The sequence below is a fragment of the Macrobrachium rosenbergii genome, chromosome 15 (assembly GCF_040412425.1).
Source record: "Macrobrachium rosenbergii isolate ZJJX-2024 chromosome 15, ASM4041242v1, whole genome shotgun sequence".
NCBI classification, from domain to species: domain Eukaryota; kingdom Metazoa; phylum Arthropoda; class Malacostraca; order Decapoda; family Palaemonidae; genus Macrobrachium; species Macrobrachium rosenbergii.
The window spans coordinates 13,562,579-13,580,309 of record NC_089755.1 but is presented as its reverse complement, the minus strand read 5'-3'; the positions used below and the strand labels follow the sequence as shown (position 1 = coordinate 13,580,309).

The window sequence follows — 17,731 nt, the reverse complement described above, 5'->3', positions numbered from 1 at the left end:
GGCTACTGTAAAACGTATTTTCAACATGGCAGAGGTGGGTGGATATCGTCTCCAAAACGCTCACCTGAGTTCTTAGGGTGAGTTGATGGGAGATGTTATTCACTTATTTTTCTTGTGGCTGACTGTGTTAGTGCGTCACTGGCAGTCCTGAATCCTCGTCCGTCGCTGGTTCGACTCAAATGACTGTGGACTTATTATCAACTAAAAATTCCCTTCGGTAACATATATGAAAATATATTATTTCGAGGTAGAGCGAATTGATATTAAAAAAACAACGTTTGTAGCTTTCTGATTGTATATGAATCACGGTGATGTGATAAATAGTCATAATATGGCTGAGACATGTGACAAAAGTTTCTGACATGGTCAACATGGCAGAGGTGGGTGGATATCGTCTCCAAAACGCAAAAACACCTGAGTTCGACGGGTGAGTTGATGGGAGATGTTATTCACTTTACCTCTAATGGCAAGACTCTGCGTTAGTGCGTCACTAGTCCTGATTCCTCGTCCGTTTGGTTTGAGACCCCAGATACGGTGGACTTATTACCAACTAAAAATTCCCTTAGGTAACATATTTGAAAAAATATTATTTCCGATAATGACATTTTTATGATATTAAAGGACGTTTGTAGCTTTCCAGATTGTATATGAATCACGGTGATGTGACAAATAGTCATAATATGGCTATAGTCTACAAACGCAAATTCAACATGGCAGAGGTGGGTGGATATCGTCTCCAAAACGCAAAACACCTGAGTTCGACCCAGTTGATGGGAGATGTTATTCACTTATACAACTTGTGGCCGACTGCGTTAGTGCGTCACTGTGTCCTGATTCTCGTCCGTCCTGGTTGAGGGAGGAGGGACGGTGGACTTATCATCAGAAAATTCCCCTTCGGTAACATATATGAAAATATATTATTTCCGAAAAGCATTTGGATATTAAAGGACGTTTGTAACTTTCATGATTGTATATGAATCACAGTGATGTGATAAATAGTCATAATATGGTATGTTCTAATCCAAACGCACACGGTCAACATGGCAGAGGTGGGTGGATATCGTCTCCAAATGCAAAACACCTGAGTTCGACGGGTGAGTTGATGGGAGATGTTATTCACTTATACCTCTCTTGTAAAAGACTGCGTTAGTGCGTGGTAGTCCTGATTCCTCGGTCGACGCTGGTTCTTAACCTGGGGCGTGGACTTATCATCAAAAATTCCCCTTGGTAACATATATGAAAATATATTATTTCCATGGTAGTTCACCGATGGATATTAAAGAACGTTTGTAGCTTTCTGATTGTATATGAATCACAGTGATGTGATAAATAGTCATAATATGGCTACGTGCGACAAACGAACCACCACGGTCAACATGGCAGAGGTGGGTGGATATCGTCTCAAACGCCAAAACACCTGAGTTCAACAAGGTGAGTTGATGGGAGATGTTATTCACTTATACCTCTCTTGTGCCCGATTTTGTTAGCGCGTCACTGTAGATCCTGATTCCTCGTCCGTCGCTGGTTCGACCTCCACGGGTTGGTGGACTTATTATCAACTAAAAAATTCCCCTTCAGGTAACATATATGAAAATATATTATTTCCGAGGTAGAGCGAGTTGATATTAAAGGACGTTTGTGCTTTCTGATTGTATATGAATCACAGTGATGTGATAAATAGTCATAATATGGCATACATGCAACAAATGCACTGCACTCAACATGGCAGAGGTGGGTGGATATCGTCTCCAAACGAAAAAACACCTGAGTTCGACGGGTGAGTTGATGGGAGATGTTATTCACTTATACCTCTCTTGTGGCTGACTTCGTTATCTTTTTCACTGTAGTCTTCTGAATCCTAGTACGTCGCTGGTTCGACTCCACGGGCAAACTTATTATCAACTAAAAAATTCCCCTTATTAACATATATGAAAATATATTATTTCCGGCGGTAGAAGCGATGGATATTAAAGGACGTTAGTAGCTTTCTGATTGTATATGAATCACTACTGTGATAAATGCAGTCATAATGATGATTGCTACGTGCGACAAAACTCACTACTTTGGTCAACATGGCAGAGGTGGGTGGATATCGTCTCCAAACGCAAAACACCTGAGTTCGGAAATAGGGTGAGTTGATGGGAAATGTTATTCACGGATAATACCTCTCTTGTGGCTGACTGCGTTAGTGGTCACTGTCCCTGAATAAAGTCCGTCGCTGGTTCGACTCCACGGGACGGTGGACTTATTATCAACTAAAAATTCCCCTTCGGTAACATATAGAAAATATATTATTTCCGAATGAAGGATATTAAAGGACGTTTGTAGCTTTCTGATTGTATATGAATCACGGTGATGTGATAAATAGTCATAATATGGCTAGGTGGACAAAACGGGTTTACACAGTCAACATGGCAGAGGTGGGTGGATATCGTCTCCAAAACGCAAAACACCTGAGTTCGACAGGTGAGTTGATGGGAGATGTTATTCACTTATACCTCTCTTGTGGCCGACTTTTTAGTGCGTCACTGTAGTCCTGATTCAGGTTGCTGGTTGACAGAAAGACATGGACTTATTACAACAAAAATGGATGTAAATATATGAAAATATATTATTTCCGAGGTAGAAGCGATTGGATATTAAAGGACGTTTGTAGCTCTCTGATTGTATATGAATCACGGTTTTGTGATAAACAGTCATAATATGTAAAAAATGACAAACTTGTGGTCAACATGGCAGAGGTGGGTGGATATCGTCTCCAAAAAAACACCTGAGTTCGACAGGGTGAGTTGATGGGATATGTTATTAATAATACCTCTCTTGTGGCCGACCCGTTAGCCGTCATGTAAAAATCTGATTCCTCGATCCTGTTGTTTTTTATTTTGTTTTGGGGACGATGGACCTAATATCAACTAAAAATTCCCCTTCGGTAACATATATGAAAATATATTATTTCCGAGTAGTAAGTTTAAATATTAAAGGACGTTTGTAGCTTATCTGATTGTATTTCTTGGTGATGTGATAAATAGTCATAATATGGCTATATAATGATAAACCAGAGAAAGTCATTGGTCAACATGGCAGAAAGGGTGGATATGAATCCAAACGCAAAACACCTGAGTTCGACGATGGTGAGTTGATGGGAGATGTTATTCATGATAAATCTCTTGTGGCCGATCTAAAGAGTCGTCACTGTAGTCCTGATTCCTCGTCCGTCGCTGGTTGGACCTAGACCAGGACTGTGGACTTATTATCAACTAAAAATTCTCAGTTTAACATATATGAAAATATATTATTTCCGAGCATAGAAAGCATATTGGATATTAAAGGACGTTTGTAGCTTTCACTTTGTATATGAATCACGGTGATGTGATAAATAGTCATAATATTGATTGGTGTGACAAACTGACTACACGGTCAACATGGCAGAGGTATTTGGATATCGTTCTTAAACGCAAAACACCTGAGTTTCTTATGAGTTGATGGGAGATGTTATTAATTCTCTTGTGGCTGACTGCAAAAGTGCGTCGCTTGTAGTCCTGATTCCTCCACCGTCGCTGGCTGAATATACGGACTATGGACTTATTATCAACTAAAAACCAACTTTTTAACTTGTATGAAAATATATTATTTCCGAGTAGAGCTAACTGGATATTAATCACGTTTGTAGCTTTCTGATTGTATATGAATCACGGTGATGTGATAAACGGTCATAATATGGCTAGAAATGACAAATCACTTTATAAGGTCAACATGGCAGAGGTGGGTGGATATTGTCTCCAAACTTTTGTAACACCTGAGTTCGAGGGCAAGTTGATGGGAGATGTTATTCACTTAATCCCTCTCTTGTGGCCGACTGATGGTCACTGTAATTTGATTCCTCGTCCGTGACTGGTTTAACCCCAGGAGTGTGGACCTATTATCAACTAAAAATTCCCCTATATATAACATATATGAAAATATATTATTTCGAGGCATATATATATATTAATATACACGTTTGTAGCTTTCTGATTGTATATGAATCACGGTGATGTGATAAATAGTCATAATATGGCTATGTATACAAACTATATATATATATCAACATGGCAGAGGTGGGTGGATATCGTCTCCAAACGTGAGTTCGACGGGTGAGTTGATGGGAGATGTTATTCATTATACCTAATTTGTGGCAATTCGTTAGTGCGTCACTGTAGTCCTGATTCCTCGTCCGTAATGGTTACACTCCCATATACGGTGGACTTATTATCAACTAAAAATTCCCCTTGGTAACATATATGAAAATATATTATTTCCGATATAGATATATATTGGATATTAAAGGACGTTTGTATATTATATATTATATATATATATATATATATATATATATATATATATATATATATATATATATATATATATATATATATATATATATATATATATATAATCACAACTAAGTATATATTAGAAAGCTGAGCAATTCTTACCAATATCGAAATAACTTGCCCTCCAGTAACGCCAAAAGCAAACGATATGACAAGAGCGAAATATAATGTTATATAAAAAACCTCCACAGGATTTCATTTAATAAAAGCAAACTCCCTCTTTTATCCGAACAGAGAAAAGAAAAATACAATTAAAATCTAAGAGGTTTCTGAGACGATTTCTCAAATCGAAAGGAAAAGGTTCCCACGTTGTCTGGGGAGAGAAAAAGCGCGGTCATTTTGCGGAGGGTCACGGGATTTTGAGCGAAGGGAAGTCTTGTTCGGCAGAATTTTCACGACTCTTATTAATATGTGCGTTTTATGGAAAGCTGGTCTGAGTAATTAACGTTATAATGAAAACATTAGATGCTCGCCTATGTATAAAAATCCAGATAGCGGGAACCATCCTCGATTATTATAATTAATATTATTATTCTTTTAAAGAGAATGGCAGCATCAGCTGAATTGATTTTATATATGGTCTTCTCAATTCTTCTTCTTATTTTCTTCTCCTTAGGGCTGATATTTGCTAATATCAGCCCTGAGGAGAAGAAAACAAGAAGAAGAATTGAGAAGACCTTATATAAAATCAATTCCACTGATGCTGCCCCCATCCTCTTTAACAAAACTTGCTTGAAAGAGGGTCTGTTACCTTCGTATGTTTTATTATTATTATTATTATTATTATTATTATTATTATTATTATTATTATTATTATTATTATTATTATAGAGAACTTGAACACCGTTGTCAATGAAAATGTCATTTTCTTCCTTTTTCCTTTTTCCGTTGAACTGTTTTTCCAAGAAGTAAAAATGAAGTTGTGGAAGGAGAGGGAACGAGAGAGAGAGACCAGATAGCCTAATCGTCTAGAAACTTTATTATTATTATTATTATTATTATTATTATTATTATTATTATTATTATTATTATTATTATTATTATTATTGTTATTATTATTATTATTATTATTATTGGGGATTTTACCTAATGTGTACATTCCAGCTTCCCAGAATCGCTTACTGTAACTCCATACGTCTTGGGACTTTCTTTATCCTAAACACCCTGGCCTAACACGATTGATTGATTGATTTCCCAAAATAGGCATCACAACAACATCTGTAGTCATTGATGATTGATGTATAGCATTGTATTTACTGCCAAAAATATTAAAAATTAAAATATAAGTATTTTTATAAATATGGACTCATGAGTAAAACAACATTCGTTAGCCTCCACTTCGCTCTTAGTTTGAATAATGGTCAAGTATGTGAATATTTTTTTCTTTCAAAGGTGTTTCCACAATGGCAATACAATTTAAAAACACTGAATTAAATGACTGTACTATGTGTTATCAGATTCCCTAAGCAGTTTTATATTAATGTAGTTTGATTTAGAAAAACAACAAACAACCAGATTATAGCAATACAGTGAGCTGCTGACTTGTATACAACATGTCTGAGACATGTCAGATAAGTTTCTGACATGTGTCAATGACATGTTTTTCTGTAGTATATGTCAAGAACCCGGTGCGTCCGATTTCTCAGGTCCAGAGACGTTTGTTTTCCTTAATGCAAGACTCTGGAACATTCTCTCCATAAGGTGTTGAGGAAGCTGGTGTTTACAGAATTGAGAGAAAAAGATACTTGGAAAATCTTCAACATTCTTTAGATTGACCCATTTAAAAAAAAAAAAAGATAATGACATTTTTATGATAAAATCAAGTTTTATATATACTTACCAGCCAGTTACACAGCTACTAGCTTTCCACACGGCAGTCTAACGAAATTCAAATTTACGCGGTGGCATTGCCATCGCAAGTGTAGGTGACAGGGTCCCGCCCAATTTTGAGACCGATAAGTACAACTCAGCATAGAGCTTCAATTTGTTTGATGGCTAAATGTCCGTTGAGGGGAGGAGGGCGGGATCCGATAATGTAATTGCTTGGTAAGTATATATAAAACTTTATTTTATCACAAAAATGTCATTTTTATATAAGTGACTTACCAACGATTACATGGCTGATTCCACACTGCAAGGAGGTGGGAATCATGGGTATGTTCTAATCCAAAACATTAATAAAGATAATGACTTTGAACTAGAAAGGCTGCTAGCATTTGGTCAATGCTTGTTGTACCTTATCTGGTAAAAGAGCTGCTTCAGGTGGGTACCGCCTCTGGTCGACGATCATCTTAACCTGTAGAGGGCGTGGCAGTATTGGCCAAGAGTTGCCTCACTTCAGTGGGTACTTTGCATCCATGGAAGTTCACCAATGGCTGACAAAGACAAAAAATAGAGCCCTTACCCTGGGCATAGACCAGAATAAACACAACACTGTCACCTACAACCAAAATTAAGAACCACCACCCCAACCATTAAAAATTGGCGGGTACTCCAGGTATACTGTACCCCCAGGCTTCCCTTAAACTCAACAACCTTACAACAAGGCAAAGAGACAGCAATGGATCCCAGAAGTAGGCGCCAAGTGCCCAGATTTTGGGGTCGAGCGCCCCACTGTTGATGGCGAGCGCCCAAATGCTAGCACCGAACGCTCCACAGTTGGAAGTTGTTGCCAACCAGTCAGGTGAGGAAGATTGACGAAGTGGTCGCCAAGCGAGTTGAAAAAGAAGGGCACTCTGGGCTGCGTGCGAGCACTCAAACGTCATGAGCTTTGACCTTAAGGGAAGATAAAACATCATCTTGAACTTGAGAATGCACTTCTGTAATCGAACTTCTAAGAAAGAAAGAAAGTACATTCTTTGACAGAGGGCATGAACGGTTCTTCACTGAGCACCGAAACTTGTCGGAGGGTCTTCTGATCTTTTCTGTCTTCTGAAGATAGTACTTCAGGGCTCCCACAGGGCAAAGAAGTTATACAGAATTTTATTTCTGTGTACTTTCTGAAGGATCTGTAACTATTCAGTTTGTTTATTATTACTTAAATACTTGGTACAGCCTACTGTCATTCCTGCAGCCATAATGATGATTGGCAGTTATTTGACTTCTCCTCTCTTTGTATTATTGTTGTTCCGAGGGAGTGTCGAGACCTGCCGATAAAAAAGAGGGGAGATTTCTGTCAGGGAAATAGGGAGCCGCTAGCTACCTAAATGATTATGTGACGGATAATGACAACATAGATCTTGTGGACACGGCAAGCTGGTCTGTCCACCACTGCTATAAAGTAGTTGATGTCCCAACCACATTTACTGAAGCTATATCGTCCCCATATTCTGACAAATGGAGGATGGCAATGAATGAAGAAATAGACGCTGTAGAAGAAAATGACGCATATCAACTGCAACCACTGCCAGAAAATAGGTCAGTGATAGGTGGAAGGTGGGTTTATACCAAGAACACAGGCCTTGATAACTCCACGAAATACAAGGCAAGATATGTAGCTAAAAGATTTTCCCTAGACTTTAATGAAACACTTTTACCCAGTAAGGATGTTGATGCAGGTTGCAGTACAGAAAGACATGTTAGTACATCAGATGGATGTCAAAACTGCATATCTTAATGCAGATATTGATTGTGAAATTTTCCTAGAACAGCCAGAAGGTTTTTTAAAAATAAATAGTAAAAATGAGAAACTTGTGTGTAAACTGAAAAAGTCACTATATGGTTTAAAACAATTGGTACAGAATGTTGCATGAATATCTCATTAATAATATTTGTACAGTCACTTTCAGACCCATGCCTATATATAAAATCTTATGATGATCCTGTTGTTTTTATTTTGTTTTGGGTCGATGATATAATCATTGCTGCAAGCAGCAGTCAAGTGTTAAACAGCATGAAAATTCACTTGAGTAGTAAGTTTAAAATGGAAGATATGGGTAAGTTATCCTGGTTTCTTGGTATGGGATATTTATTTCATGATGATTATATAATGATAAACCAGAGAAAGTATTGTGTAAAGGTACTTGAAAGATTTAATATGAATAACTGTAAGCCTAAAGCAATACCATGTGATGCAAATGTTAGTAAGGTTTGTGATGATAGAAATTCTCCAGAAATAACAGATCCTAAAGAATATAGAGAAATTGTGGGCAGTTTGATTTATGCTATGATTGGAACTAGACCAGATCTGTGCTATGTTGTAACAAAACTGTCTCAGTTTATGTCCGAACCAGCTAAATCCCATTTAGGCATAGCAAAGCATATTCTAAAGTATATAAAGGGAACACTTGATTTTACTTTGAAATTTAATGTTAAATGAACCCTTAAAATTGATTGGTTATTGTGATTCTGACTGGGCGAACTCTGATGATAGACGCAGTATTTCTGGTTATGGATTTCTTATGAATGATTGATTTCTTATGAATAATGATAAGGGATTAATTTCTTGGAAGAGCAAAAAGCAAAGGGTTGTAGCATTATCCACGTGTAAGGCTGAACATATGGCTATCACTTAAGCAATGCAGGAAACCAACTTTTAAGAAACTTGTATTCTGACATGACAGGTTATAAGAAGGATTGTATAACTTTGTTGATAATCAAGGTGCTATTGCTTTGGCTGAAAATCCTGTACATCATCAACGGTCAAAGCACATAGAAATAAGATATCACTTTATAAGGTCAGAAGTGGAAGCAGGAATTGTTAAACTTTAGTATGTTCCTTCAGAGGCAAACGTTGCTGATTTGTTTACCAAATCCCTCTCTAGAAGTAAGATGGAGAAATTTAGTTATCAGAGGGTGACTGAAGTTTAACGGGAGTGTTAAGTGTGTATATATATATATATATATATATATATATATATATATATATATATATATATATATATATATATATATAAATATATAAAGGTAAACTTAGAAAGTTCACCATTTATATTGAAGCACTTGCTCTGCTCTCAGATACGTAAACCAGTAGTGTAAATAAAACCCTCTCTGTGTCTTTGCAACTGAAACCACATGTCCTCATTTATCACCACAAACATGTCCTATGATCAAACAAAGTGACCACATCCTAGACCCAGATTGTTTAGGTGTAGGATTCCATAACAAGAATCGTTTGCAGAAGATATATTACGTGCAATGGGAGAAGGTGTCTTTGCAACTGACGAAGGGGCCGAAGATAATATGTTATGAGGAGTATGGGGGATTCTAAGCAAGAACTTGGCACGGAGATGATGTTTATTCATTTCTTTCACTGAATAATATAGAAAAGGGTGTGTATGAAGCCGTACAGGTAATGAATGTAGTTTGAAAATTTTACCGAAAGAACGTGAGACATCGACCGTCTTTTGTTTGTTTTGACGTTGATCCCCCGGGGGCTGTACTAACCTTGGCGTACCTCGGAGCTTCTCTGCATAAAAACAAAGAAAAGGCTACAATACACCCCTGTCTATATTGTTTATTTTTTAAAAAATCATTAATAATCAATATACCTTTTCCGCAGGTGTTGCCAACTTGCCTATAGTCGTCTAACAAAGTCTCATTGTATGTTGTAGCTCTTGAATGAATATGAAAATGCGCTGAATGGAAACCAACAGTTTGCACGCAGAAGAGAGCTCACAAACTGATGCATTAGGCAGAACAGAAATATATCAAATTGAATGAACTGGCATGTTGGCAACTATCCTTTTCATGTCCAATGCAGCCATAGACTGCCTCTCTTCCCGCAGGCCATTCACTCCTTTCCTGGTCTTGTGAAGAGGTGAATATACATATTTAGATATACCGAATGTATATTCACTGATTGAAGAAGCATTGGCCGTTTGGGGAGGAAATGGCCGAGTAATTAACTGAAAACGAGGTTTGATTTGTGTCTGTTGTAGACCTACAGCGTTGCTGTCCTACCACAGAGGCAGTAGAAGAAGAAGCTACTCAACACCTGTCATGTTATCGTATATTTTTATGCCGTAATTTTGAATTTAGTTTAGCACAGTAAAGTCTTAAATTTCATAGCAGTCGGGCAAGACTCCTTTGGTCAAAGAAGGACCTTGATAACAGACGTTTGGGTGAGCCTTGACTAGAGCAGTGTTGCCAACCTGGGGAAATTTTCCCCAAATTTAGGGAATCGGTGGCCTAGAATCCCTGGATGGGGAAAATGTCACTAAATTTTCGGGAATTTGGAAGTTTTGAGTGATAGTATTCGATGCAATTTATAAAAAAAAAAATAATTTACATATACAAGCTTTGTATATGTAAGTTGGTCGTTTTGATAAATTGCAGGTGGTCGAGTTACCATAGACGATACCTATAGTAGAAATTCAAATGTCCCTATTAAAAGAAAAAAAAGAAACTATTTTTTAAGGTCCACCCTTGCAGGGAAACCGTCCATTTTGATGCAATTTTTCTCTCATACCCGCAGGTCCAATACAGTGAATGTATAATGTAATAATGTTATTTTTTTATTTGAATTAAATACCTAGGGAGCCTGTATTGCTGCTTTGTAACTTTCTGGAATGTACTTTTATAGTTTAATTTCATGTGTGTTTTAATGTTTCCTCTGAAATAGGAAACAATATAAGAAATGAGGAATTCTGGGGAATTTCTGCCTGGGGATTGAGGGAACTCTGGAGGACGGTGGTTGGCATCACTGGACTTCGCGGCTGGAGACTAGAGTTAGTGGTTGCCTTAGAACTTCTGAATTCGTACATGAGGAGCTCTTTCTGTAGTTATTAATTTTCTTTAAGGGTTAATGAAGACTCAGATTTGATTTTGGTAATGGAAATTTAGGCCTGGTTTAGTACTTTAGTTGTTTCAATGGAAGTCTTCGTATGGAATAAGCCAAGTACCTACTGTATTGCCTTGTCGTTCCTGTGGAGGTTATAACTTAGCCTATTTATTTTATCGTAGTCCTAAACGAAATGTGAGTTTCGGATGAAGTATGACGAAATCAACGCTCTACATTTTTAGGAAACTTTTTTCACTTTATTAAAACAATGTCTCTGTGAGGAGCTCCTCCTAGAATTACCAAAAAATATATGTACTGTAGGCTACTGTATTTTGACCTGAGTGCATTATTGCATAATCACAGTCTGTGAGGTTAATTAGGGTAATCCCTGTCTGTTGAGTTCTGCACAGACCCTGTAGCCATGAGGTTGTTCTTTTTATGGGGTTCGTATACTAACCAATGAGGTGGGTTGGGGGGTTATAAATCCATTTATCTATTTATGAGGTCACTCAGCAGATTGACATCTCAATGGAGGTCTGTTCCAAGTGTTGAGTTGTGGAAATAGTTGTTCATTATTATAATAACACTCAAATAGATGTTTTAATGTTTTAGAAATTACAAAAATACTAAGATTAAAGTTTTCATCTTTCAAACGTTACAAAAGTACTTTGTTCAGGCTAATTGTAAATATTTTCCACTTAACCCAACCTGTGGGATTTTGGGTTCTTACATGAACTCAAGAGTTACTGTTTTCATTCATTTTCATACCATTTTTATTTTATGTTGCTAATGAAGTTAAGGAACATATTATGGTCATAGAAACTGTATTGTTAAAGTCAGCATTTTATCTTGATATTAGTTAAGAATAGGTAGAGGGTAGCCTATGTGGAATCTTTCAGTTATGTCTTGTATAATTTGCAAGCAATTTGTGAGTACCTTTGACACTTTGTGGCAGGTGAATCATATGTCACAAAGTGTCACAGGTACTTTGTGGCAGATGAGTCACCTTCAGTGTCACAATTAGTTATCTGACACCAGGCACTAACCCTATAACAAATTTTCACAAACACTGATGTCAGGTCATGCTCGAAAAAGCCAGGTTCAGTCCTTAGTAATGACTCCTGTAGTTCAGATGTACAATTTATGTTCCATATATTATTTTATCTTTATTGCAAAATTTCATGCAAAATTTTGTGGCTCAAGTTTTGAAAGATTCTGATGTTCATATCTGTGTCACATTAGTATTTTTAGAGATACTGAACTGCCCATACATACACTAATGCAATTATGGGGATACAGGGATATATTAAATGTCCCCATGATACCTCTGCAAATTCTCATTCTAATTATTAAATGTTTTCAGAGTGTCTATTGTTTATTGAATATTTTCAGAGTGACATCAAGCACTAGGTTATTTGAGGTTAGGAGGTCAAGGATGGCAAGGGCCCCAGCCTTGCTCACCAGGTAGGGACCCAGCATCCTAGGTTAGGTAAAGGTTGGGGGCGGGGACATCCAATGGGGCAGGGTAAGAAACAGGTGACCTTGGATTGGGTTAGGTTGCAACCCTCTCATTTATTTTAATTTACAATTCTTTTGGTCAGGTTAGAGCAGATTAGTCCCCTGCATTCCATTTGGTTGTGTTTTCCTCCCCTAAAAATCCTGGTTTCCCTACTGTGGTCCCCCAACACTGCAGGATATAAGGGGGCGTGCAGTACCTCTAGAACTACTGATTTACTACCAAAATGAGCACCAGAAACATTGAGAGCACACACTAAAACATAGGAAAACCTTATACTGAATAACAGAATGTGATTATGGTCTGCATGTCCACAGGGGTGTAAAAGAGTGGGAAGTTGACCTTCCATCTACAGCTTAGCCAGTGTTGAGAGGGTTTGGTGTCTGGGTCTGTGGAATCACACTTGACTGTATGGCCTGTATTTTCCAGCAATAGGATTACCTCCTTTTGATTGAATGTTGTAAAGTAATGTCATGAATATATGCAAGCTGTTTGAATGGAACTGATATTATGTGGGGTGAATCTTAATTTACAGGCACCATCCCACTTACAATCGGGTTACGTTCTGGGCGGCCGTTTGTATGTTGAATTGTTTGTAAGTTGGTTACTGTACTCTTCATGCCTATTTAGGTACAGTATGATATAAGATTAATACAGTATTTTACATTTATTCATCCTAAAACACATTACACTGTACATACAGTACTGTATGTACAGAGTAGGTGCACAAAATAAAATTTGAACTTATGGGCGGCAAAGGGGAGTGCTCTGAAGACCATTTTAATTTGTGATCCCATTTGTTTGTATCTGAATGTTTGTAAGTTTAATGTTCGTAAGTAGGATGGTGTCTGTATTGCGTGAATGTTTAGTTGTTTGTTTCATTATGCCTCAAACCCCTCAATCACTTAAGTCATCCACCTTGGAAAGGAAACCTCAGGTTTTCAGGCATTCCCCAGGGAAGGACAAGCCTTGTTATAGGTTCCTCTCCTCTTTCAAGACCCTCATGCCCTCCATGCCTCATGCAGGAGGCTTGATTGAAATTAGACCAGCCCATGTTCTAAGTACCATGTCGGGCTGTTTAAACAGTGGGTGAAGTTTACCAGGAAGAAGAAGAGAGAAGAGGTCTCTTCAGTGCCATCAGATTGTAATACTCCATTAGTGACGCTGAAAGTCCTCATGATCAGAGTGGCCCTTGGCACCCCCTGCCCTCCCCCAAGATGATTCTGTTCTTGGACACATCAAACAAGGGTTGGGGTGAACACCTTGGGGAGGTATTAGTGTCAGGTGTGTGGGACCAGAATGACAAGCACCTCAATATCCTGGAACTGAAAGCTGCATTTCTGGTCCTTCAGGAGTTTCAGAACTGAATTGATGGGGCACTCCTTGGTGTTTATGAGCGACAACACCAGTGTGGCATGTGTCAGCAGGCAAGGGGGATTGCTGTCCTTACAGCTTCACCGTCTGGTGGTGTGGTTGCATTTGTGGGCAGTAGCTCACTCAGTAGAGCTGTCTGCCTGGTACATGTCAGGGACTCAAAACATAACCCAAGTTGCTAGAGTCATGATATGGACGAAATGGTCTCTGAACCCAGGCATTGCAGAGAGGCTCTTTGAGCCTGGGGGCCTTGGGTATAGACCTCTTTGCCACCTGGCACAACAGGAAGCTTTCAGTGTTCTGTTCACGCCTTTTAGCACCTTTGGGACAACCTAGTGATCTATGCCTTCCCTCCATTTTGCCTGATTCGTTGGGTAATCAACAGGGTGCTGATTACCCTGGATCTCAGGTTGATTCTGGTGGCCCCCAAGTGGCCACATGCTGGTTGGTATCTGGACCTGCTAGCTGTGTTATCCGAGGCCCCAAGAGAGATTCCCACCAGGCTGTGGAAGCATTGGCACTTCACACCTGGAGACTAGCCAGCATCTCCTATGAGCAAGAGGTTCCTCTTGCTGCACAGCAAAGGAGATGTCTGGATACCTTCAAAAATCCTCAGTGGCTGCATGCCAGGGGAAATGGGCCATCTTCTATAGTTGATGTCATCAGCAGAGTATCTCTCCAATCAGAGAAACTCTTCAGCAGGTAGCGTGGACTGTCTTATCTTTCTTTGCTGAAAGAAGCTTCTCTTTGTCTCGGCCATTAAGGGCTACAGGTCTTCACTTGTCCAAATCCTCAGTTTGAAAGGAGTCAATCTCTCTTTCTGTGGAAGATCTCCATGCTCCTGAGAAGCTTCAGAACAGTCTTAACCTACCCAGAGAACTCAGTCCCCATGAGTGGGATGTGATTCTCATTCCTGAGGAGCCTGACTTGTACCCCTTACGAGCCTTTGAGAGGAGGTGTCACACAGAAATCTGACCCTTGAGACTGTTTTCTTCTTTCACTGGCTTTGGTGAAGGGAGTAGGTGAGATTCATGGCCTCTCCTTTGAAGTCAAGCACTTGAGGGGATGATGGGATCAGTTATGCTCAAGTTTGTCCAAGAATTTGTTGCAATACTCAGACTGCCCCAGTTATTAGAATGAGGGGTGGCTGAGGTGGGACGAAAATATAAAGAACTGGTTTGTATGTTATGAAAAATACAAATTACTGTAAACATTTTTTTTTTTTTTTTTTGTGATGTTATGTTTCTTCCGTGATGTTTTGTGAAATGGTGGTGAAATGAATAGTATTAAAGGTTATGTATTTTCATTGGAAGCATTCTTTGGCCTCATAGTTACCCCTATTCTGTTGGCATCATGCATCAGGTTGTTGAGGTTTTGTAGAAAGGTTGCTGATTATGTAGAATGTGGTTGTTACTAATCTAAGACTTCTGGCATGCATTCATTCTTCACTTTCATATTTATTTATTATTTGTATCTGGTATATAGATATGCAGATAATTACTTTCTCTGACCTCTCTCTTTGTTCTTCTTCCAGAAGTTGAAGCCTAACATTGCAGCAGAAGCCAAGGGAAAGGTGTCACTTAAAATTATCCATTACACCCAGAGGTTCTGAATTCACCCATTGACTTTCACACTTCAAAAGTTGATGCAGGTAAGCAATCATTGCCCAGTCACCCACCAAGACCTACTTTGCATTAAGAAGTGAGACAAGAGATCAGAATCTACTGAACCTGAAAATTGTTGTCTTATATATTGGTAATTCTACATTGCAACTCCTGTTGCCCTCTCTTCTTTGATTCCGCTAAATAAAATCCCTTCTGTGGTGGTGTGGTGTATCCTGCTTGTCCACTGAGGTGCTTTTCTTATTGGACTGTTTTGTTGTGTTGTGGGATGGTGTATTTTTGGTGTTTGTAGGAACCTCTGTGTGTTTGTCTCAAGGGAACTTGATCTATCAATTGCTTTCCTTAATCACATGAATTTTCTTTAAAGTTTTCTTTTTATGTAAAGATATAGGCATATGTTATTTAGTGGTTATCTTGTTTGCATTGGCTGTTTATAACAGTAGGTAACTATCCAAATAATAAAATTTTAATATGAAACTTTATATAGTAATACTTGCTGTCATTATTATTATTAATTAGGAAAAGAGAGTTCTAGACTTTGAATAAACACCCAGCCCGACCAGTATGCAACAATTACTCAATTTACTGTACACACCTATTCCCGTTGCACTGCTCACCCAGGCCAGCTCATGACCCCAACAGCCAAAACAACCCAACAAACCACAAACAAGAACACTCACAACCTTTTGTCACCACCGCAGACTCCTGACTGCTTCCCATCACCATTTGTTTTTCTCCCTACCGTCTGCTATACGTCTTCTGACGTCACAGCAACAACCATTGCAACCATTCCTAACATAATGAGAGGACTGGCTTTACAAACACCCAATAAAATTAACAGCATACTTTGTCTACATTTCTTAAATGTACAACGCCTACACCTACTTCACTAGCCCATTTAAGTAAAGTAACAAAATAATAATGATTAAATTAATAAAACTGACAGATAATCAGACTTGGCCCTGGGTCACTTTCCCACCTCCTGATCATCTTTCCAGATGAATGAGAGTTTGGAAGAAGTATAGATAAATGTATTATATATCCCTTTAGTATGTTTGTCACATTTCGTAAATTGATTCACTTGTTCACATTTTAGGCAGATGTTAGGTACTCTTCTTACGGTAATACTTATACAGTATAATCCTCTTCAGCAGTGAACAACCAAACAAGTGAATTTGGGAGTTATTGTAGGAATGGCATGCAATAATGATTATAAACTGTGACATGACTTAGAAATTCAACTTGCATTCTCATACACTTCATAGCTTCAAGTGCCATCTGAGTAAATTATGTACACAGTTTCCTATGAGATTAATACTTTTTTCTATATATTAATTTTGCAAAATGAAGTGTTTACAGTCTTGAAAATTAATTCTTTGAAGGGTCAGTTATTTAACAGCAGATGAGAGGTAACTTAATCCCTGTCTGGCAATGCAGATGTTAGATACAGTGTACAGGGTATTATGGTAAATGCCAGAGAAGGTTATCTGTTATCTGTTCACTATTTGGAGTGCTGTTTTTCTAGAATAATCCTTCCTAACATCATACAACAGAACATTTTATATAAGTGACTTACCAAGCAATTACATAGCTACTAGCTTTCTACACAGCAGTCTGACAAAATTCATATTTTCGCAGTGGCGCTGCCATCGCTAGTGTAGGTAATAGGGTCCCGCCCACTTTCGGGACTGATAGGTACAACTCAGCATAGAGCTTCAATTCGTTTTCTGTGGCTCCCGATTAACGTCGGTAGTCTTGTGCAGTTGCTGGTTCATCTTTTTTGGGGTTTTTTGTCCAGTATTTTTGGTGAAGTATTCTCTCTCATTTTTTTGTGGTGGCTTTTCCTATCTTAGTAATATCGTTAGTTAACTTTATTTGTAAGATGGACAAATATGTCAGACTCCAGCTATTCAAGCATTCATTATTGCATTGAGGGGTGTAAAATTAGACTTGTTAAAGTGGCTTATGATTTGCACACTAAGTGTGGCAAGTGTAGGGGGCAGGAATATAGTAGAGAGCTTACATGTCCAGAGTGTCAGGATTTGGAAGATAGCAAAGGGAAGACCTTGAAATCCCATCTGGACAACTTAGACCGAGATAGAAAAAGGAAGGCAGCCCTCATATC

The 17,731-nt window shown here is 38.3% G+C and overlaps 1 long non-coding RNA gene across 6 annotated transcripts in view; it reads left to right on the top strand.

The window, feature by feature from the left end:
• The window catches only part of LOC136846445 (uncharacterized), a 798,351-nt gene that overhangs the window by 745,007 nt on the left and 35,613 nt on the right, over positions 1-17,731 (top strand). For 2 of the 6 annotated variants that reach the window (XR_010855395.1, XR_010855390.1), the window contains exons 1-2: positions 12,487-12,558; positions 15,519-15,635. The exons of 3 other annotated variants lie outside the window; for them this stretch is intronic. This is a non-coding gene — a long non-coding RNA (uncharacterized lncRNA). Of the gene's footprint in view, positions 1-10,987; positions 11,072-12,486; positions 12,559-15,518; positions 15,636-17,731 lie in introns of those variants that run through there. One more of the 6 variants, XR_010855391.1, reaches the window with a different exon arrangement.